This window comes from Pongo abelii, chromosome 9 (genome assembly GCF_028885655.2).
Source record: "Pongo abelii isolate AG06213 chromosome 9, NHGRI_mPonAbe1-v2.0_pri, whole genome shotgun sequence".
Lineage (NCBI taxonomy): Eukaryota > Metazoa > Chordata > Mammalia > Primates > Hominidae > Pongo > Pongo abelii.
The window spans coordinates 58,243,146-58,266,617 of NC_071994.2; the positions used below are offsets into that span (position 1 = coordinate 58,243,146).

General features: G+C 40.2%; 1 pseudogene; it reads left to right on the forward strand.

The window, feature by feature from the left end:
- Window positions 1-1,474: 1,474 nt before the first annotated feature.
- LOC100437676 (mas-related G-protein coupled receptor member X3-like) lies at window positions 1,475-23,269 on the forward strand (annotated as a pseudogene).
- Window positions 23,270-23,472: the final 203 nt, after the last annotated feature.

Sequence of the window (23,472 nt, forward strand, 5' to 3'; positions counted from 1 at the left end):
TCAACAAAATGAAGACACAACCCACAGAATGGGTGAATATATTTGCAAACTACCCATCTGACAAGGGATTAATAACCAGAATATACAAGGAGCTAAAACAAGTCTACAGGAAAAAAAATCCAATAATCCGATTAAAGATAGGCAAAAGATTTGAATAGACATTTCTCAAAAGGAGACATATAAATGGCAAAGAGGTATATGAAAAGGTGCTCAACCTCACTGATCATCATAGAAATAAAAATCAAAACTACAATGAGATGTCATCCCATCCCAGTTAAAAGTTTATATCCAAAAGACAAGAAATAACATATGCTGGTGAAGATGTGAAGAAAAGGGAACACTTGTATACTGTTGGTAAGAATATATTAATAAATTAGTATGACCACTATGGAGAATAGTTTGGAGGTTCCTCAAAACACTAAAAATAGAGCTACTAGATGATCCAGCAATCATACTGCTGGGTATACACAAAAGAAAGGAAATTGGTATGTCAAAGGGCTATCTGCACTCTTATGTTTGTTGCAACACTGTTTACAATAGCCAAGATTTAAAAGCAACTTAAGTGTCCATCAACAGATGAATGGATAAAGAGAATGTGGTACATGTACACAATGGAGTATTATTCAACCATAAAGAAGAATGAGATCCAATCATTTGCAACAGCGTGGATAAAACTCGAGATCATTATGTTAAGTGAAATAACTTTACATCACACTTTCTCACTTGTTTGTGGGATCTAAAAATCAAAACAATTGAACTCATGGACATTCAGAGTAGAAGGATGGTTACCAGAGGCTGGGATGGGTCATGCGGTGTGTGGGGCGGTGGGTGGGGGGGGGAAGTGGGGATGGTTAATAGGTACAAAAAATGTTTAGAAAAAATGAAGAAGACCGGGATCTGTTCCAAGATGGCCGAATAGGAACAGCTCCGGTCTGCAGCTCCCAGCGTGATTGATGCAGAAGACGGGTGATTTCTTTCTGCATTTCCAACTGAGCCTCCACTGGTGATACCCAGGCAAACAGGGTCTGGAGTGGACCTCCAGCAAACTCCAACAGACCTGCAGCTGAGGGACCTGACTGTTTGAAGGAAAACTAACAGAGAGGAATAACAACAACATCAACAAAAAGGACATCTACACCAAAACCCCATCTATAGGTCACTAACATCAAAGACAAAGGTAGATAAAACCACAAAGATGGGGAGAAACGAGAGCAGAAAAGCTGAAAATTCTAAAAATCAGAGAATCTCCTCTCCTCCAAAGGATCGCAGCTCCTTGTCAGCAATGGAACAAAGGTGGATGAAGAGTGACTTTGACGAGCTGACAGAAGTAGGCTTCAGAAGGTCGGTAATAACAAACTTCTCTGAGCTAAAGAAGCATGTTTGAACTCATCACAAGGAAGCTAAAAACCTTGAAAAAAGTTTAGATGAATGGCTAACTAGAATAAACTGTGTAGAGAAGACCTTAAATGACCTGATGGAGCTGAAAACCGTGGCACGAGAACTTAGTGATGCATGCACAAGCTTCAATAGCCGATTTGATCAAGTGGAAGACAGGGTATCAGTGAATGAAGATCAAATTGATGAAATAAAGTGAGAAGACAAGGTTAGAGAAAATAGAGTGAAAAGAAATGAATAAAGTCTTCAAGAAATATGGGACTATGTGAAAAGACCAAATCTACATTTGATTGGTGTACCTGAAAGTGATGGGGAGAAGGGAACCAAGGTGGAAAACACTCTTCATGATATTATCCAGGAGAACCTCCCCAACCTAGCAAGGCACGCCAACATTCAAATTCAGGAAATACAGAGACCACTACAAAGATACTCCTCGAGAAGGGCAACCCCAAGACACATAATTGTCAGATTCACCAAGGTTGAAATGAAGGAAAAATTCTTAAGGGCAGCCAGAGAGAAAGGTCGAGTTACCCACAAAAGGGAAGCCCATCAGACTAACAGCTGATCTCTTGGTGGAAACCCTACAAGCTAGAAGGGAGTGGGGGCCAATATTCAACATTCTTAAAGAAAAGAATTTTCAACCCAGAGCTTCATATCCAGTCAAACTAAGTTTCATAAGTGAAAGAGAAATAAAATCCTTTACAGACAAGCAAATGCTGAGAGATTTTGTCACCACCAGGCCTGCCTTATAAGAGCACTAAACATGGAAAGGTACAACCAGTACCAGTCACTGCAAAAACATGCCAAATTGTAAAGACCATTGATGCTATGTAGAAACTGCATCAATTAATGGGCAAAATAACCAGCTAAGATCATAATGACAGGATCAAATTCACACATAACAATATTAACCTTAAATGTAAATGGGCTAAATGTCCCAATTAAAAGACACAGACTGGCAAATTGGATAGAGTCAAGACCCATCAGTGTGCTGTATTCAGGAGACCCATCTCATGTGCAAAGACACACATAGGCTCAAAATAAAGGGATGGAGGAAGATCTACCAAGCAAATGGGGGGAAAAAAGCAGGGGTTGCAATCCTAGTCTCTGATAAAACAGACTTTAAACCAGCAAGATCAAAAGAGACAAAGGCCATTACATAATGGGAAAGGGATCAACTCAACAAGAAGAGCTAACTACCCTAAATATATATGCACCCAATACAGGAGCACCCAGATTCATAAAGCAAATCCTTAGAGACCTACAAAGAGACTTAGAATCCCACACAATAATAATGGGAGACTTTAACACCCCACTGTCAATATTAGACAGATCAATGAGACAGAAGGTTAACAAGGATATCCAGGACTTGAACTCAGCTCTGCACCAAGCAGACCTAATAGACATCTACAAAACTCTCCACCCCAAAATCAACAGAATATACATTCTTCTCAGCACCACATCACACTTATTCTAAAATTGACCACATAATTGAAAGTAAAGCACTCCTCAGCAAATGTAAAAGAACAGAAATCACAACAAACTGTGTCTCAGACCACAGTGCAAACAAATTGAAACTCAGGATTAAGAAACTCACTCAAAACTGCACAACCACATGGAAACTGAGCAACCTGCTCCTGAATGACTACTAGGTAAATAAAGAAATGAAGGCAGAAATAAAGATGTTCTTTGAAACCAATGAGAAAAAAGACAAAATGTACCAGAATCTCTGAGACACATTTAAAGCAGTGTGTAGAGGGAAATTTATAGCACTAAATGTCCACAAGAGAAAGCAGGAAAGATCTAAAATTGGCACCCTAACATCACAATTAAAAGAACTAGAGAAGCAAGAGCAAACAAATTCAAAAGCTAACAGAAGACAAGAAATAACTAAGATCAAAGAGACACAAAAAACTCTTCAAAAGATCAATGAATCCAGGAGCTGGTTTTTTGAAAAGATCAACAAAATTGATAGACTGCTAGCAAGACTAATAAAGAAGAAAAGAGAGAAGAATCAAATAGACACAATAAAAAATGATAAAGGGAATATCACCGCCAATCCCACAGAGATACAAACTACCATCAGAGAATACTATAAACACCTCTATACAAATAAACTAGAAAATCTAGAAGAAATGGATAAATTCCTGGACACATACACCCTCCCAAGACTAAACCAGAAAGAAGTTGAATCTTTGAATAGACCAATAACAGGCTCTGAAATTGAGGCAGTAATAGCCTACCAACCAAAAAAAGTCCAGGACCAGATGGATTCACAGCCGAATTATGCCAGAGGCATAAAGAAGAGCTCGTACTATTCCTTTTGAAACTATTCCAATCAATAGAAAAAGAGGGAATCCTCCCTAACTCATTTTATGAGGCCAACATCATCCTAATACCAAAGCCTGGCAGAGACACAAAAAAAAAAAAAGAACTTTAGACCAATATCCTTGATAAACATCGATGTGAAAATCCTCAATAAAATACTGGCAAACTGAATCCAGCAGCACATCAAAAAGCTTATCCACCACAATCAGGTTGGCTTCATCCCTGGGATGCAAGGCTGGTTCAACATATGCAAATCAGTAAACATAATCCATCACATAAACAGAACCAACCACAAAAACCACATAATTATCAATAGATGCAGAAAAGGCCTTTGACAAAATTCAGCAGCCCTTAATGCTAAAAACTCTCAACAAACTACGCATTGATGGAACATATCTCAAAATAATAAGAGCTATTTATGACAAACCCACAGCCAATATCATACTGAATGGACAAACACTGGAAGCATTTCCTTTGAAAACTGGCACAAGACAGGGATGCCCTCTCTCACCACTCCTATTCAACATAGTGTTGGAAGTTCTGGCTAGGGCAATCAGGCAAGAGAAAGAAATAAAGGATATTCAATTAGGAAAAGAGGAAGTCAAATTGTCCCTGTTTGCAGATGACATGCTTGTATATTTAGAAAACTCCATAGTCTCAGCCCAAAATCTCCTTAAGCTGATAAGCAACTTCAGCAAAGTCTCAGGGTGCAAAATCAATGTGCAAAAATCACAAGCATTCCTATACACCAAAAACAGACAAACAGCCAAATCATGAGTGAACTTCCATTCACAATTGCTACAAAGAGAAGAAAATACCTAGGAATCCAACTCAAAGGGATGTGAAGGACCTCTTCAAGGACAACTACAAACCACTGCTCAGTGAAATAAAAGAGGACACAAACAAATGGAAGAACATTCCATGCTCATGGATAGGAAGAATCAATATTGTGAAAATGACCATACTGCCCAAGGTAATTTATAGATTCAATGCCATCCCCATCAAGCTACCAATTACTTTCTTCACAGAATTGGAAAAAACTACTTTAAAGTTCATATGGAACCAAGAAAGAGCCCGCATTGTGAAGACAATCCTAAGCAAAAAGAACAAAGCTGGAGGCATCACACTACCTGACTTCAAACTATACTACAAGGCTACAGTAACCAAAATAGCATGGTACTAGTACCAAAACAGAGATATAGACCAATGGAACAAAACAGAGGCCTCAGAAATAACACCACACATCTACAACCATCTGATCTTTGACAAACCTGACAAAAACAAGAAATGGAGAAAGAATTCCCTATCTAATAAATGGTGCTGGGAAAACTGGCTAGCCATATGTAGAAAGCTGAAACTGGATCCCTTCCTTACACCTTATACAAAAATTAATTCAAGATGGATTAAAGACTTAAATGTTACACCTAAAACCATTAAAAACCCTAGAAGAAAACCTAGGCAATATCATTCAGGACATAGGCATGGGCAAGGACTTCATGACTAAAACACCAAAAGCAATGGCAACAAAAGCCAAAATAGACAAATGGGATCTAATTAAAGAGCTTCTGCATGACAAAAGAGACTACCATCAGAGTGAACAGGCAAACTACAAAATGGGAGAAAATTTTTGCAATCTACCCAACTGACAAAGGGCTAATATCCTTACAAGATAAAAACAAACAACCCCATCAAAAAGTGGGCAAAGGATATGAACAGACACTTCTCAAAAGAAGACATTTATGCAGCCAAAAGACACATGAAAAAATGCTCATCATCACTGGTCATCAGATAAACACAAATCAAAACCACAATGAGATACCATCTCACACCAGTTAGAATGGCAATCATTAAAAAGTCAGGAAACAACAGAAGCTGGAGAGGATGTGGAGAAATAGGAACACTTTTACAATGTTGGTGGGAGTGCAAATTAGTTCAACCATTGTGGAAGACAATGTGGCAATCCCTCAAGGATCTAGAATTAGAAATACCATTTGACCCAGCCATCCCATTACTGGGTATATACCCAAAGGATTATAAATCATGCTACTATAAAGACACATGCACACGTATGTTTCTTGTGACACTATTCACAATAGCAAAGACTTGGAACCAACCCAAATGTCCATCAATGATAGACTGGATTAAGAAAATGTGGCACATACACACCATGGACTACTATGCAGCCATAAAAAAGGATGAGTTCATGTCCTTTGCAGGGACATGGATGAAGCTGGAAACCATCATTCTCAGCAAACTATCACAAGGACAGAAAACCAAACACTGCATGTTCTCACTCATAGGTGGGAATTGAACAATGAGATCACTTAGACACAGGGCAGGGAACATCACACACAGGAGCCTGTGGGGGGTGGGGGCACTGGGGGAGGGATAGCATTAGGAGAAATATCTAAGGTAAAGGATGAGTTGATGGGTGAAACAAACCAACATGGCATATGTATACCTATTTATCAAACCTTCACATTATGCACATGTACCTTAGAACTAAAAAAAAAAAGTAAAAAAAAAGAAAAAATGAGTAAGACCTACCATTGATAGCACAATAGTGCTACTGTAGTCAATAACAGAATTGTATAACTTAAAGAATATAATGGGATTGTTTGTAACTCAAACGATAAATTATTGAGGGATGGATACACCATTCTCCATGATAAGCTTATTTCACATGGCATGCCTAAATCAAAACATCTCATGTACCCCATAAATATATACATCTACCATGTACCCACAAAAATTTACAAAAATAAAAAATTATAAAAATAAGAGATATGACCGTACTATGTTTCCATATGCATTTGTGTTAGTTTTACAAATTTGATTAGCTTTTCTATATATGAATGACTACTACAATATTGTGCTTATTCAGGCTTTACACTATGCCTTAATCATCCATCCTCATTACCCTTCTTTTTCAGAAGATGTGGTTGGGTTCATTTTCTCTTATTTCTTCCTACCGCTTGTTTGTATATAGAAACACTATTGGTTGTTATACAATAACATGGCATGCAGCCACCTACCTGAACTGTCTTGTCTGTGGTGTTTCAGTTCACATCAGGGGTGTCCAGGAAATCCATCACACCATTCGCCATTCTCTCGCACACCTGCTCTGCTTCGTCTTCAGGCCACTCTTTCTCTGCAACCACTTTGACAACATTGGCAATGACTCCTCATTGCTCAGCCAAAGGTTAATCTTGCAACCATGTAGCCGCTACTGACACTACTTACTCATCAATGACTCCATGGCTTGGAATTCTGGAACATCATAATCTCCTCGTTTTCTTCTTCCCCCGCCCTGTTTCTCCTTTTCATGTTTTGCCAATGTTAGATATCAGTTCTAAATTTCTTTTCAAAGAATCAGTGTCAGTACTTTCAATTCTTTGCCTTCGACTTTTAAACTTAACTTTATTGTAAAGCAACCTTTTTCGATTACCTGCTCTACCCTGACTCATTCTGATTACCTATTCCACCCTAACTCATTCCAATTACCTGCTCTGTCATAACCATTTTTCCTGCCAAACCACTCACCCCATCACTCTTTAAATTAGCCAGTCAAAATTAGTTTAGCCTGTGCGGTCTAACCCTAGCCAATAGGGGAACAACACAGCAGCAGGGGCCATGTGCGTCAGGGATAAGAACTTGTTTCCCTCCCTTGTCCAAGTGTGCGCTCACCATTGCTCCATCTGTAAGGGTGCACCCTTCTATAGAAGTGACTTGCCTTGCTGAGAATTAAAAAGAAAATTTTATATTCAAGTGCTATTTCTTTTGTGGCACTGAAACTTTATTTATAACAGAGGGATGCCAGTAAAATTGGGGAAGGACCACAGGGAGAAGGAAACTTCCAGCTGAACTTTGTGATCATTTCAACTGAGCGTGAATTTTCCAGGACATAATTTGGGAGTGGGAGGCAAACACGAAGTGCCAATAAAAGCACAGAAGCCGGGGCAGGGAGGGGGCAATGCCTGAAAGCCCTGCTTGCTTTCTCAGCAGGTGGGCTTCCTCTGGCAAGTTCTCAGCCCCTGGATATAAAGTCAGTGCTGCTGAGGGAGCACAGCAGGAGTGAGACTGGACTTTCTGGCTGCATGGGAGCTGGGTGAGGCCTGTCACTGCCAGCTTTCCCCCCACTTCCCTGAAGTCCTGTATGATGCAGCAGAAGCAGCCCTAATAGCCCTGGGAATGTAACTCCATCAGCCTGAGAAACACACCCGCATCTCCCACAGCAACCACAGTAAGCCCCCCCTCAAGGATAGTCTGAGCTCAGACATACCTAACCCTACCCTCAACTGATGGTCTCTCGCTGCCTGCCCTGGAAGCCAAAGACGAAAGACATAATCTCTTGGGAGCTCTACAGCCCCACCCAGCACCTGAGAAACTGGAATACTTATCCAGGTGACTTCAGGGAAAACTTGTATCCTCCCTAAACTACTGCAGCTGATGCTGTTGAAAGCCTCATCTCCTGGCTGGAGACCAACCACACAACCATTATAGCAACTCACAAAACAACCCTGCCTGAAGAAAGGAGAAAATATCAGATAACTCCACAGCCTGTAACATACTGGCTAACCAGAGGTCCTGAATCTGTCCATGTGACAACTTTACTGCCAGCACAACCAGCATTTGAAAAAACCAATACACTAAACAAAACTACAATCAAGGTCCCACATAGAGTCCACCTCACTCCCCTACTACCTCCACCAGAACAGGTCCTGGTATTCACGACTGACAGACCTGAACACAGATCACATCACAGGACCCTTTGCAGACACTCCCCAGTACCAGCCCAGAGCCTAAGAGCTCCCCTATGTGGCTAGACTCAAAAGAGAAATAACAGTCACTGAAGTCCGGCTCTCAGCAAGTCCCATCCGTAGGAGAAAAGGGAGAGGATCACTTCAAGGGATCACCCCATGGGAAAAAAGAATCTAAACAGCAGCCTTGAGCCCCAGATCTTCCCTCTGACATAGTCTACCCAAATGAGAAGGAACCAGAAAAACAATTCTGATATGACAAAACAAGTTTCTTTCACACCCTCCAAAAATCACACTAGCTCACCAGCAATGGATCCAAACCAAGAAAAGATCTCTGAATTGCCACACACACACAAAAAAAGAATTCAGAAGGTCGATTATTAAGCTACTCAAGGAGGCACCAGAGACAGATGAATACCAACTCAAAGAAATATTTTAAATGTTACAGGATATGGACAGAAAAAATTCCCCAGAGAAATAGACAGCATAAATTTAGAAAATTACAGCTTCTGAAAATGAAGGACATAGAGAAATGCAAAATACACTGGAAAATCTGAATAGAATCAAACAAGCAGAAGAAACTTCAGAGTTGTAAAACAAGGCTTTCAAATTAACCCAATATGACAAAGGCAAATAAAAAATAACTTTAAAAAAATGAACAAATCCTCCAAGAAATTTGGGATGTTAAATGACCAAATCTAAGAATAATTGGAGTTCCCAATATGTTAAATGACCAAACGTAAGACTAATTGGTGTTCCCAAGGAAGAAGAAAAATCTAAAAGTTGGGAAAACATATTTGAGGGAATGATCAAGGAAAATTTCCCTGGCCTTGCTAGAGATCTAGACACCCAAACACAAGAAGCTCAAAAACCATCCCATAAAATTCATCACAGAAAGACCACCAACTAAGCACATAGTCATCACGTTATAGAAAGTCAAGATGAAGGAAAGAACCTTAAGAGCGGTGAGGCAAAAGCATGAGGTAAAGGAAAACGTATCAAATTAACAGCAGATTTCTCAGCAGAAACCCTACAAGCTAGAAGGGATTGGGGCCCCATCTTTAGCCTCCTTAAACAAAACAATTACCAGGCAAGAATATTGTATCCAATGAAACTAAGCTTCATAAATGAAGGAAAGATACAATCTTTTTTAGACAAACAAATGCTGAGAGATTTTGCCACTACCAAGCCAGCACTACACGAACTACTGAAAGGAGCTCTAAATCTTGAAATAAAACCTTGAAATACACCAAAATAGAACCTTGTCAGAGATTAAATCTCACAGGACCTATAAAACAATAACATGATGAAAAAAATAAGGTATTCAGACAACAGCTAGCATTATGAATAGAATAACACCTCACATCTCAATACTAACACTGTAAAGGGGTGGAAAAAGTCCACTCAAATGGACACTAAATGTGAGCAGGAGGAGCTATTCTTATATCTTATATTCTTATTCTTATATCAGAAAAAACAGACTTTAAAGCAACAACAGTTAAAGACAAAGACAGATATTATGTTGTGGCTGACTGCCACAACCACTACTTGAGACGGTCACTACGACAGTTACTACTGTTACTACTTGAGACCATCATTACGGCAGTTACTACTGTTACTGCTTGAGACTGTCCTTATGATTGAATGAAGGGACAAATGTAGAAATGATAACAAAAAAAAACTTTTAGGGAAAGGCAACATGGAGAGAAGAGAGAAGATCCCCCTACTCCTAGTGAGCAAAGGCCACCACCCGAGCTTCTCAGAGCTTCATATTTATTGGGTAACAAGAGCAAGGAGGAGGTAATGATTGTTCAGCTGCTTAATTGATCACAGGTTCATATTATTACTGACAGGCTTCAATTGTGCCTAATCATAAGAAATACTTGTGCAGCCTCCAACATCTCCTTTTTGTTTTTAAATTAATTGAGCAAGGCAATTGCAGGCTGTGCAGCCCTTAATTGCCAGTTGGTGATCCAGCTTAATTTTTCTTAGCCCTTATTCAAAATGGAGTCACTCTGGTTTGAATGCTTCTTTCATATTTCCCCCTTCCCTTTTACAAGAGGACCCTTAATCCTAAGACTTGCAGAAGGATGAAGGTCCATCTTCTGCAACTTCTTCTTGCTGAATAGGGGCGATGACATTCCTGCTTAACTATTAGGGTCTCTTGTATTCAGGGTAGAGAGGAGCCCAGTCAGAAAGCATTGGTCTGTTAAGCATTGATTGTACCTCTGAGTTCCAGCAAAAGGTGAAACCCTGGTGCTCCAGCAGTTTCTCAGCTTCCTGTGTGGTTTTCTTGATCTGTCCCCATATTATGGTGGTTGATGTCAGCGTGACTCCAGTCGGTCCTCCTTCCGTCTTCGCGTCCAAATTCAACTGGCTTATGGCTTATACTGGGGGAACCAGGCCTGTAGTTGGAATTCATGGGTCCCTCCAGTCTCCCATTCCATGGTCACACACATCTTGAGGGCACCCGCATGGCTTGTTCATCTTCTGCAAAAACACAAGCATACCCTCATCCCCACGTTAGTGAATCTACTGAAACAGAAACAAAGGCTTTTGTGTCTGTAGCTGGGAGGCATGCTGTTGCTAAAGCATTTGTTCTACAGGCAGTAACTCAGCTTCTGCCTCTTTGGTTAATTACCGTGGGGTAAAACTTTCCATTCATAATGAGAGACAGGCTCTTTCTGATTAAAGAAGACACAGAAAAAGCAAATTGAGGCTTATCCTTCTTGTAAACAATCCTCAAGATCTATTACCATGAGAGACCAGTCTCTTGCTCCCGTATCCATAAGCCCACAAAACTTAACTGCACAAGTGGGTCGATGAGAAGCTATGGATTGTGTAGATAAATCTCTCTCCTAGCTGCACTTCCAAATCCCTGACCTCCTTGCTTCTTCTTATGTAGAGAAGGGTACAACTTAAAGGGAACAAGCAACAGTTGAGCAACATATTCTCCTGGTTCAAAAACCCAAAGATCTTGTGACATTACCACTACCTGAATTTCTCCTTCACAATAAAAATCAACAACTCCTGGGCCTGTAAGTTAAGACAATTTTACCAAAATCAATCCCATGTATTTTGTTGGCAAAGATCCCCAAATATCAATGTGAATCTTAGTGAGTTTGTTTCTTTCAATTAATATAATTTGTTCTCTAGGGGATCTAATCCTGTGTTTCCAGATGTTCCTGGGGAAAGGGAATCAGTGTGCCTCCGGAAACCCACCCCTGAGACAGAGTTAGGGCCTGGACAGGGAAATGCCTTCATAGTTTGAAGTGCCCAGGTCCAGGCCCCCTTCTCGCTTCCCAACAGGGGGGTGCCATTTTGATGAAATTTTGAGTGACACTGATTAGCCTAATGATTTATTTTATTGCGACGAGGGCAAAGTCCTGGCGTTTTTTTCTGTTGAGAGGGGAACTGTGTTACAAGATCCCTTTTGCCCAGTGGTCTGGTAGTGTTCTTTTCTGAAACATCCAATTTTTCTACATTTAACACTTTCCCACTTTAGGGCTTGACCCTTGGCTTCCTTTATATCTGTCAGCTACCAAATTAGCCATTGCCTGAGTCAATACTGCAGAGCAATGAAGCTCAATTCCCATATCTTGACAGGCTCCGAAAAAACCTCCCAAGTCCTCTGCACATCTCACAGGTGCCAGTGCACGTTACAATCCATGAAAGCCAAAGCTAAAGTCAGCCTTTCGGTAGCCACAAAAGAAGACAGTACAAGCCAATTTTCATCTTCCCTCTCCTGATCATCCTACAGCACTTTTGATAGATGCTGTAGGTGTAGCAAAAAATTCTCTCAAACCCTGAAATAACAAAAAGATGGTATATACCAAACTCCAAACAAAAAAGAGAAAATAAACAGAAACAACCAAATTCTTCCTCATGTTACCCTGATTCAAAAACTTCCCGTTCTTTGTACCTCTAGGGCACTGACCAGTACCTTTTTAGAGCACTGACATTATGTTGTTCCCGGCAGACTTGTAACAGGGTTTCTAATTTGTCTAGTTGGTGTTAGATTTTTCTGGGCTTTAGTTTTTTCTGTTCCAGCAGACCTTCCTCATTCAAGTCCCTATAGGACCCTATCTATCCCTATCTGTCCATGTCTGTCCCTGGAAATCTCTGCTAGTCTTTGCTTGTCTCTACTTGTGTGCTTCTTTAGGGCATTGACCTTATATTGCTAGTCTTTGCTAGTCTTTATCTATCCCTATCTGTCCCTATGATACCTGTTAGTTCCTGCAAGTCCCTGTCTTTCCCTATCTCTGCTTACTTATCTCTACTTACTTATCTCTACTTACTTATCTCCATTTCTATTTCTCTCTATTTCTGTTCATCTCTATTTATCCCTGCAGGCCTCTTCAGATCTTTTCAGGTCTGTTTGTCTCTGATAGTCCCTGTTAGTGTGCCACTTGTGGCTGACTGCCACAACTACTACTTGAGACTGTCACTACAGCAGTTAGTACTGTTATGGCTTGAGACCATCATTCAGCAATTACTGTTACTGCTTGAGACCATCATTATGACTGAACAAAGGGACAAATGTAGAAATGATAACCAAGAAAAAAAAACTGTTTTAAGGAAAGGCAACATGAGGAGAAGAGAGGAGAGAAAAAGAAAAGAGCTCCCTGCTTCTAGTGAGCAAAGGCCACCGCCCGAGCTTCTCAGCCCTTCATATTTATTGGGTAACAAGAGCAAGGAGGAGGAGGTAACGACTGGTCAGCTGCTTAATTGATCACAGGTTCATATTGTTACTGACAGGCTTCAATTTTGCCTAATCATAAGAGACATTTATGCAGCCTCCAACATTATATAATGATAAAAGGTCTAGTTCAACAGGAAAATATTAGAATCCTAAATATATATGCACCTAACACTGGAGCTCCCAAGTTTACAAAAACAGTTACCACTAGACTTAAGAAATGGGATAGATGGTAACACAATAATAGTGTGGGACCTCAATACTCCACTGACAGCACTAGACAGGTCATCAAGACAAAAAGCCAGAAAAGAAACAATGGATTTAAACTATACCCTAGGACAAATTAACAGATATTTACAGAACATTCTACCCAACGACTGCAGAATGTACATTCTATTCATCAACACATGGAATATTCTCCAAGATAGACCCTATGATAGGCCACAAAACAAGTCTCAAATTTAAGAAAATCAAAATTATAGCAAGTACTCTCTCAGATTGTGGTGGAATAAAATTGGAAATCAACTCCAAAAGGAACATTCAAAACCATGCAAATACATGGAAATTAAATAAACTGCTCCTGAATGATCATTGGATCAATAATTAAATCAAGATGGAAATTAAAAATTCTATGAACTGAACCATAATAGTGACAAAATCTATTAAAAGCTCTGGAATACAGCAAAAGTGGTGCTAAAGGGAAAGTTTATAGCATTAAATGCACATATCAAAGTGTCTGAAAAAGCACAAATAGACAATCTAAGGTCACACCTCAAGGAGCCAGAGAAGCAAGACAAAACTAAACCGAAACCCAGCAGAAGAAAAGAAATAACAAAGATCAGAGCAGAATTAAATGATACTGAAACAAACAAACAAACAAAAGATAAGTGAAACAGAAAGCTGGTTCTTTGAAAACATAAACAAAATTGACAGACCATTGATGAGTGTAGCTAATAAAAGAACAGAGAGGGTCCAAATAAGCTCAATTAGAAATGAAACAGGAGATATTACAACCAATACCACAGAAATACAAAGATCATTCAAGGCTATTGTGAACACCTTTACATACACAAACCAGAAAACCTAGAGGATATTCATAAATTCCTGGAAATATACAAACCTCCTAGATTAAACCAAGAAGAAATAGAAACTCTGAACAGACCAATAAAAAAGCAGTGAGATTGAAATAAAAATTTATAAAATTCCCAACAAAAAAAGTACAGGACCAGATGGATCCACAGCTGAATTCTATCAGACATTGAAAGAAGAATTGGTACTAATCTTACTGAAACTATTTCAAAATATAGAGAAACAGGGAATCCTGCCAAAAGCATCCTATGAAGCCAGTGTCACCTTAATACAAAAAACGGGAAAAGATATAACAAGTAAAGAAAACTACAGACCAGTATCTCTGATGAATGTGGATGCAAAAATCCCCAACAAAATGCTAGCTAACCCAATCCAACAGCATATCAAAAAGATAATCCACCATTATCAAGTGGGTTTCATACCAGGGATGCAGGGATGGGTTAACATACAAAAGTCAATAAATGTGATACATCGGATAAACAGAATTAAAAACAAAAATTATATGATCATCTCAATAGACATTGAAAAAGCATTTGACAAAATCTAGCATCCGTGTATGATTAAAACCTTCAGCAAAATCGGCATAGAAGGGACATATCTTAACATAATAAAAGCCACCTATGAGAAACCTATAGCCAAGTTTATACTAAATGGGGAAAAGTTGAAAACATTCTCCCAGAGTTGAAAACATTCTCCCAAGACAAAGATGCCCACTTTCACCACTTCTATTCAACATAATAGTGGAAGTTTTACCCAGAGGAATCAGACAAGAGAAAGAAATCAAGGGCATCCAAATCAGTAAAGAGGAAGTCAAACTGTCCCTGTTCACCAATGATATGAATATATACCTAGAAAACCCTAAAGACTCATCCAGGAAGCTCCTAGAATTGATATATAAATTCAGTAAAGTTTCAGGATACAAATTCAGTGCACAAATCAGTAGCACTGCTATACACCAATAGTGATCAAGCTGAGAATCAAATCAATAAATCAAACCCTTTTACAATAGTTGTAAAAAAAAAAAAAACAACAACAACAACTTAGGAATATACCTACCCCAGGGAGGTGAAAGACCTCTACAGGAAAACTATGAAACTGCTGAAATCATAGATGACACAAACAAATGGAAATCCACCCCATGCTCGTGGATGGGTAAAATCAATATTGTGAAAATGACCATACTGCCAAAAACAATCTACAAATTCAATGCAATTCCCACAAAAATATCATCATTCTTCACAAAACTAGAAAAAACAATTCTAAAATTCATACCAAAAAAAAAAAAAACAAAAAACCTGCATAGCCAAAGCAACACTAAGCAAAAAGAACAAATCTGGAGGCATCACATTACCTGTCTTCAAACTATATTACAAAGCTAAAGTCACCAAAACAGCATGGCACTGGCATAAAATTAGGCACATAGACCAATGGAAAAGAATACAGAATCCAGAAATGAAGCCAAGTACTTACAGCCAACTGATTTTTGACAAAGCAAACAAAAACATAAAGTGGGGAAAGGACACCCTATTTAACAAATATTGCTGAGATCATTGGCAAGCCACATGTAGAAGAATGAAACTGGATCCTCATCTCTCACCTCATACAAAAATCAACTCAAGATGGATCAAAGACTTAAATATAAGACCTAAAACCATAAAAATTCTGGAAGATAACACCAGAAAAACCCTTCTAGACATCCACTTAGGCAAAGACTTCACAACCAAAAACCCAAAGATAAATGCAACAAAAACAAAAATAAATAGATGGGACTTAATTAAACTAAAAAGCTTTTGCACAGTGAAGGAAATCATCAGCAGAGCAAACAGACAACCCACCAAGTGGGAGAAAATCTTCACAAACTATGCATCTGACAAAGGACAAATATCCAGAATCTACAAGGAACTCAAACAAATTAGCAAGAAGAAAACAGTCACATCAAAAAGTGGGCTTAAGGGCATGAATAGACAATTCTCAAAAGAAGATATACAAATGGCCAACAAACATAGGAAAAAATGCTTAACACCAGTAATGATCAGGGAAACGCAAATCAAAACCATAATGCAATGCCACATTACACTTGCGAGAATGGCCATAATTTAAAAATCTAAAAATAATAGATGTCGGCAGGGATGTGGTGAAAAAGATACACTTTTACACTGCTGGTGGGAATGTAAACTAGCACAACCACTATGGAAAACAGTGTGGAAATTCATTAAAGAACTAGAAGTAGATCTACAATTTGATCCAGCAATCCCACTCCTGGGTATCTACCCAGAGGAAAAGAAGTCATTTTACGAAAAAGACACTTGCACTTGCATGTTTATAGCAGCACAATTGCAATTACAAAAATATGGAACCAGCTCAAATGCCCATCAATCACCAAGTGGGTAAAGAAAATTATATATATATAGTGTGTGTATGTATATATATATGTATATGTGTGTGTATATATTTATATATATTTTATATATATATAATATATATATATAAATATATACACACACATATACCATGGAATACTACTCAGTCATAAAAAGGAATGAAATAATGGCATTCTCAGCAACCTAGATAGAATTGGAGACCATTATTCTAAGTGAAGTAACTCAGGAATGGAAAACCAAACATCATATGTTCTCACTTATAAGTGGGAGCTAAGCTGTGAGGACACAAAGGCATAGAATAATATAATGAACTTTGAGGACTTGGGGGGAAGAATGAAAGAGGGATGAGAGACAAAAGACTACACATTGGGTACAGTATACACTGCTTGGGTGATGGGTGCACCAAAATCTCAGAAATCACCACTAAAGAATTTATGCATGTAACCAAACACCACCTGTTCCCCCAAAACCCATTGAAATACAAACAATAATAAATGATTTGATTTCACAGAACTTAAAAAAAGTTCGCTGTTCAGAGTTGATAAAAGAAGTAATAATGAACAATGTAGCAAGTGGTAGCCTCTAGACAATGGGATTCTAGACTTTCACTTTGCATACACTTCTCTAGCATTTGGAAAGAAAGTATACACATGAATATATTACCACTATAATAAAGAAAACACCAAAAAAATGGTGTCAGGACATTGTCAGCCTTGAATGATCCTATGATCCACTTTTTTCATTATTTATAAAGCCTCATAATGAAAGTTCACATTACTTGATGTGATACCTAGGCCCATAATTGATTTTTAAAATCAGGACAGCAATTACCTACAGGAAAGTGAACAACATGGGATGTGATGAGAGAGGCTTATATGTACTGGATATGGGACAGAGGCCAAGAATCATCTCAGTTGGGATTTGTGTCTTGAATACCTCTGGCCTCTGATTTGTCCACAGTCCTCATACAGGAAATAACAAGTCTGTCCAGCATCTTCATAAGCCTGGGTTGCTAACCAGTGTTCAATCTAGCTCTCGTAGGCATCCCCTGAATTAAGCAACACAAAAGGGTCCTCTGAAGTTACTGAATCCCAGAAAGGCCCTCCACCTTTACCACAAGGGAGATCTTCACCTCTGGACAAAAGAAAAATGAAAGATAAGGGTAAGTACCAAGAACTGTCTTCTTTTATAGTCAGTTACAGTTCTAGCTACAAGATCATGTCCCTATGTTTCCACCTCTGTGCTACATGCAGGGGATCATGAGCTTGTTTCATGAAAAGACAGGAGACATACAGCTTCCTTCTGGAAACCGATTGCTACCAACCCAGTCTGTGTGAGTTCCAAATAGGGTCCCCGCTTCTGATTTATCTCCCCATATCACTTCCTTTATTCCAATCATTCAATCTGCCCTCATGGAGAGAATGCTACCTCCAACATTCATTAAATGAGCAAGGGGACATACAGGCATTGCTTCCTAGAGCTGAACTGCTGTAGAAGCCAGTTTTGTTGTTTTATTTACTTTTCAAAATTTTTCTTCCTTGCCTATCTGGAAAGTTTTAAGGAAGACATGGATGGTCCAAACTGAAATGATTGAGGAGTGTTTCATGAGAGAAGTATTTACAAAGACGTGCAGGGTTAAGGAAAGAGAAAATGCATGGGTCAGCACCCTAAGCAGCAATACCTAGGGGAGCACTAAGTCCTCCCCTAGGCTGAAAGTGACAGGGAAGGAGCAGTTATTATTGTCGCCATAGCCATAGCTGTATCCATAGGGGTGGGAGAACATGAGCAGGCAGGTGGAGAAGCCCTGTGTGGCCAACACACAGCCACACAGGCTGATATGCTTTGGATCTGTGTCCCCAACCAAATCTCATGTTGATTGTAATTCCCGACGTTGGAAGGAGGACCTGGTGGGAGATGATTATTAGATCATGGGGATGGTTTCGCATGAATGTTTTAATACCATCCCCCTTTGGTATTGTAGTTGTGACACTGATGAGTTCTCATGAAATCTAGTTGTTTAAAAGTGTGTAGCACCTCCTCCCTCTCTCTCTCTTGCTCCTGCTCTCACCATGTGAGATGCCTCTCTCCCCCTTGGCCTTTCACCATGAATGGAAGCCTCCTGAGGCCTCCTTAGAAGCAGAAGCTGCTATGCTTCCTGTATAGCCTGCAGAGCCATGAGCCAATTAAACCTGTTTTCTTCATAAATTTCCCAGTCTCAGGTATTTCTCTGTAGCAATTCAAGAACGAACTAATACACCTGCAGAGAGCCAGGAGGTGGAAATCCCAAGTGGCTCTCCTGCTGTCTTCCAGTCTCCCCCTGGTGTCTCCCAGTGTCTCAATTCCACCAGAAACAAGAATTTAAAAGAATCCCACTGATGTGGTACATAGAAGCCGCTCTCTTGGGATGTCAAACAGGATAGAGAAGAATGGAAAACAAATCCTCCTGGCAACTAAGACTATCCCTCACACCTTCTTATATCCTCCTACTTCCTGTGTTTTTTTCTGTCTAAAGGTGATTGATTGATGTCTCATTTCAACTCTATCAGACTAATGTTTGGCATGTCCTTCTCTACTGTCACTTCTATGCAGACATGTTTGCATTCATCAAAAATGTATAGAAAATTAAAAGTAATTTTTTAAAGAGAGGACATATTTCTTTTGTTTAGAATATAAGTTTGGTTGTTCTCATAAAGACACGAAGTAGAAATATCTTAACAAGAAAGTACAGTTGTGCCTCTGGGTCACTACATTCTGAATCTGCAGATTCAACAAACCACAGGTGGAAACTACTTTAAAAATAAGAGTATGGTGGAGTTGTGTATATACTGAGCAGGTATAAACTTGTTTTTTCTTGTCATTACTTCTGAATTGATACAGTAAAAAAAAGAATTTACATAGCAATTGCATTTTGTCAGTTATTCTAAGTAACTTAGAAATGATTTAATGTATCTAGGAGAAAGCGCATAGGTTGCATACAAATATCACATCATTTTGTATAAAGAAATGAGCATCTGCAGATTTTGGTGTGTGCTGAGGTTCTGGAAGCAAGCCCCAATGAATACCCAGAGATGACCATCTTCTAGATCCCAGCTGGAAGCTCCAAGGCATCATACATCAGAATTCCAAAACTGCAACTCCCCAGTGCCTAGAGAGTTGCCCTTATTTTTGTGATCCTGCATGATTCCCAGCCACATCAGCATTCCGGCATGATGGAAAAGGATGAAAGGAAGGAGAGGCCTTGCTCGTTCTACTGATCCCATGAGCCAGGGATCACTTTTGTACATCTTACATTGAACAGCACCTGCTCATATGATGGCACCATCATCAAGGAACACTGGGATGTGGGTCCTTGTGCTGCTTTTACACTCTCAGAATTGTTATGTGACCAAAGAGGAAAATGATTATTGGGGAAACCTAGCAGTCTCTTCAGCCCCGCACTGTCTCTGATTCTGTGCTCACATCAAGATTTTTCAGGAACTCCTCAGAAATAATAAATGATGGGGCAGAGAACAGTTCAGAAGTCTCATATAGGGCTCCAGCGACCAGGGACTGGTATTGGACCTGCTTTCCATGTTATGATCTCAGGAAAACCCTTTAATTCTATAGGCCTCGGCTTCATCTTATGTTATATGAGGATAATACCATAGATGGTCTTTAAGAAAGACATCCTAAATATTGATGATACTACAGTGAAAAAGACAGGTGATACTACAGTGAAAAAGACAGCTTATGGAGCTTCAGTTTTCATGAGAAAGACAAATATATCATACCCTAAATATAGATGGACAAAGTGTTTAGTGCCCTGAATGTGGATAACAGATGTTCTCCTTTTCCTCCCATTTCCTTTTCGGGCCAATCAGGGATGTGGCAGCTTGTCTTTCTACTAAAGGTCAGGATGGTTACATTAATTCTTGATGTTTCTCTGTACTCCCAGCAGAGGGTGAATCTTCTTTCCTCATGGAAGCCTCCTGCCCATGTGCATTCTTGGGATTCCAGAGCAAAGGTGGCCTCAGATAGGCAAAAAGGAACTCCTGAATTTGTTCCTAAATGGTTTTCACTCTCCTCTATATTGTTCCCTATTTGATTAGCTTCTCATTCTCTATCTAGAGTTTGTTTAGGTTAGTTTTTTTTTTCACCCCACAATTTTGACTGCCAACCTGGATTTCACTTGAGAATCACTCTGTTGCTTTACTCCCTCTAACATATATAATCGACACAGAGTCATGCTGGTTCGAAAGGGCTGGTCAAAGACTGGATCATGAGTCAGCCCTGCTGGGCTCAAATTCATACTATATAAGTCCCAGGACAAATAATTCATCCTTTTTGGGCTCCAATGCATTATTGGCCACATGGGAATAATACTCATTCTTACCTCCTAGGCTCTTCAGATAATTAAAAGAGACAATACCTAATAAACTCCGAATCAGTTGCTGTTATTCTCCCGGATTAGACCCAGTCCTCATTCTCCAGTTGAAGTTTGCATGAATCTCTCTCTTTATACTCCAAGCCCTATACTAGCCCATTTCTCTCATTGACTCTGCTAACACAAATATTTTCATCAACAGAGAAATAAACCACAGATCTACTGAAAGAGAGAAGGAAATAGGGTTACATTTTGTATACGGAGCAGAACACTTATTAGTCCCCCATAGATATTCCAACACTTCAATTATTTCCTTCAGTTGCACTCAGACCTCACCCGCACTTACTCTTTCCTTTGCTCTATTCCTGAACAGTTCAGCTCAGACCCACACCCTACCCAAACGCTGTGTACAAAAATGCTTCTAGGTGTTCAGCAAAGCTACACTGAGACCTCATTTCAAAGGCACATCAGTGGTCATTTTCTGGTGTTGGGCACACATCAATCATTCTTCTCAACACAGATAGAGCTGTCCACAAATAGATTTCTGATTAATGAAATTCTCTTCATATAATTACAAATGTGTGTTCTAATGCCTTACATTGTGCTTTCATTTTTATTTTCCATTTCACCAAAATCTACCAGTACCATTAGGTTCCTCATGCATTCATTCATTCATTGAATGAATATTTATGAAGAGCACAGTGTTCTGCTCATGGAAATAGGCACTGGGAGTATAAAATGTAAAATGCGGTCCTGTCGGCAATAACTGACACACTGAGTTATTTCTCACCCACCAGACCCAGCCATTTCCACTCTTATCCTAGCGAAGGTCACATTTTCCTCTGCTTCATAATGCGTGGTCTTCTTTCCTATCCATGGATGACCAGTCCTAGTCATGAGGGTGTCAAAACCACCTCTTTGTGTATCTGAATTCCTCCACCTGAGAGAAAATGTCAGGCCCAGGATACAGTAATGATCGGGTCCACAGCCCTGGCCACTTGAATGGGGGTGTTTTGATCCTAATGTTATTCCCATGTCAGTACAGAACTTGTGTGGCAATAAGTCAGGCTTCAGAGTCAGCAGGGACTGGATTTCAAACTGGATTTGAGGACCCCCACCTTTTGATAGGTGACTTATTCTCTGTGAGCCTCTGTTTCTCTCCTCTTTACGATGAGAATAGTAAATCCCACATGGCAGGGTGGTGGGGAGAATCAGAGATCAAACAGCTGGTGACCACATCTGGTTTGTGTTCCCAGGGTCACCAGACTACGGTTTCTGAGCGTGGATCCAAGCATCCCAGCCTTGGATACAGAACTGACACCAATTAACGGAACTGAGGAGACTCCTTGCTACAAGCAGACCCTGAGCCTCACGGTGCTGACATGCATCATTTCTCTTGTCGGGCTGACAGGAAACGCGGTTGTTGCTCTGACTCCTGGGCTTCCGCATGCGCAGGAACGCCCTCTCCATCTACATCCTCAACCTGGCCGCGGCAGACTTCCTCTTCCTCAGCGGCCACGTTATACGTTCCGCCTCACTCCTCATCAATATCTGCCATCCCATCTCCAAAATCCTCATTCCTGTGATCACCTTTCTATACTTTACAGGCCTCAGCTTTCTGAGTGCCATGAGCACCGAGCGCTGCCTGTGCGTCCTGTGGCCCATCTGGTACCGCTGCCGCCGCCCCACACACACCTGTCAGCGGTCGTGTGTGTCTTGCTCTGGGCCCTGTCCCTACTGCGGAGCATCCTGGAGTGGATGTTCTGTGACTTCCTGTTTAGTGATGCTGATTCTGTTTGGTGTCAAAACATCAGATTTCATCACAGTCGTGTGGCTGATTTTTTTATGTGTGGTTCTCTGTGGGTCCAGCCTGGTCCTACTGGTTAGGATTCTCTGTGGATCCTGGAAGATGCCGCTGACCAGGCTGTACGTGACGATCCTGCTCACAGTGCTAGTCTTCGTACTCCGCAGCCTGCCCTTCGGCATTCAGTGGGCCCTGTCTACTGGGATCCACCTGGATTTGGAAGTCATTTTCTGTCATGTCCATCTAGTTTCCATTTTCCTGTCCCCTCTAAACAGTAGTGCCAACCCTGTCATTTACTTCTTCGTGGGCTCCTTTAGGCAGCGTCAAAATAGGCAGAACCTGAAGCTGGTTCTCCAGAGGGCTCTGCAGGACATGCCTGAGGTGGATGAAGGTGGACGGCGGCTTCCCGAGGGAACCCTGGAGCTGTCGGGAAGCAGATTCAGGCAGTGAGGAAGAGCCTCTGCCCTGTCAGTCAGACGGGACTTTGAGAGCAACACTGCCCTGCCACCCTTGACAATTACATGCGTTTTCTTAGTGTTGTGCCTCAGAAATGTCTCAGTGGTAACTCAAGGTCGTCGAATAGATGTTTATCTAACCTGACAGTTCCAGTTTTCACCCACGGAAAGCATTAGTCTGACAGTACAATGTTTAGA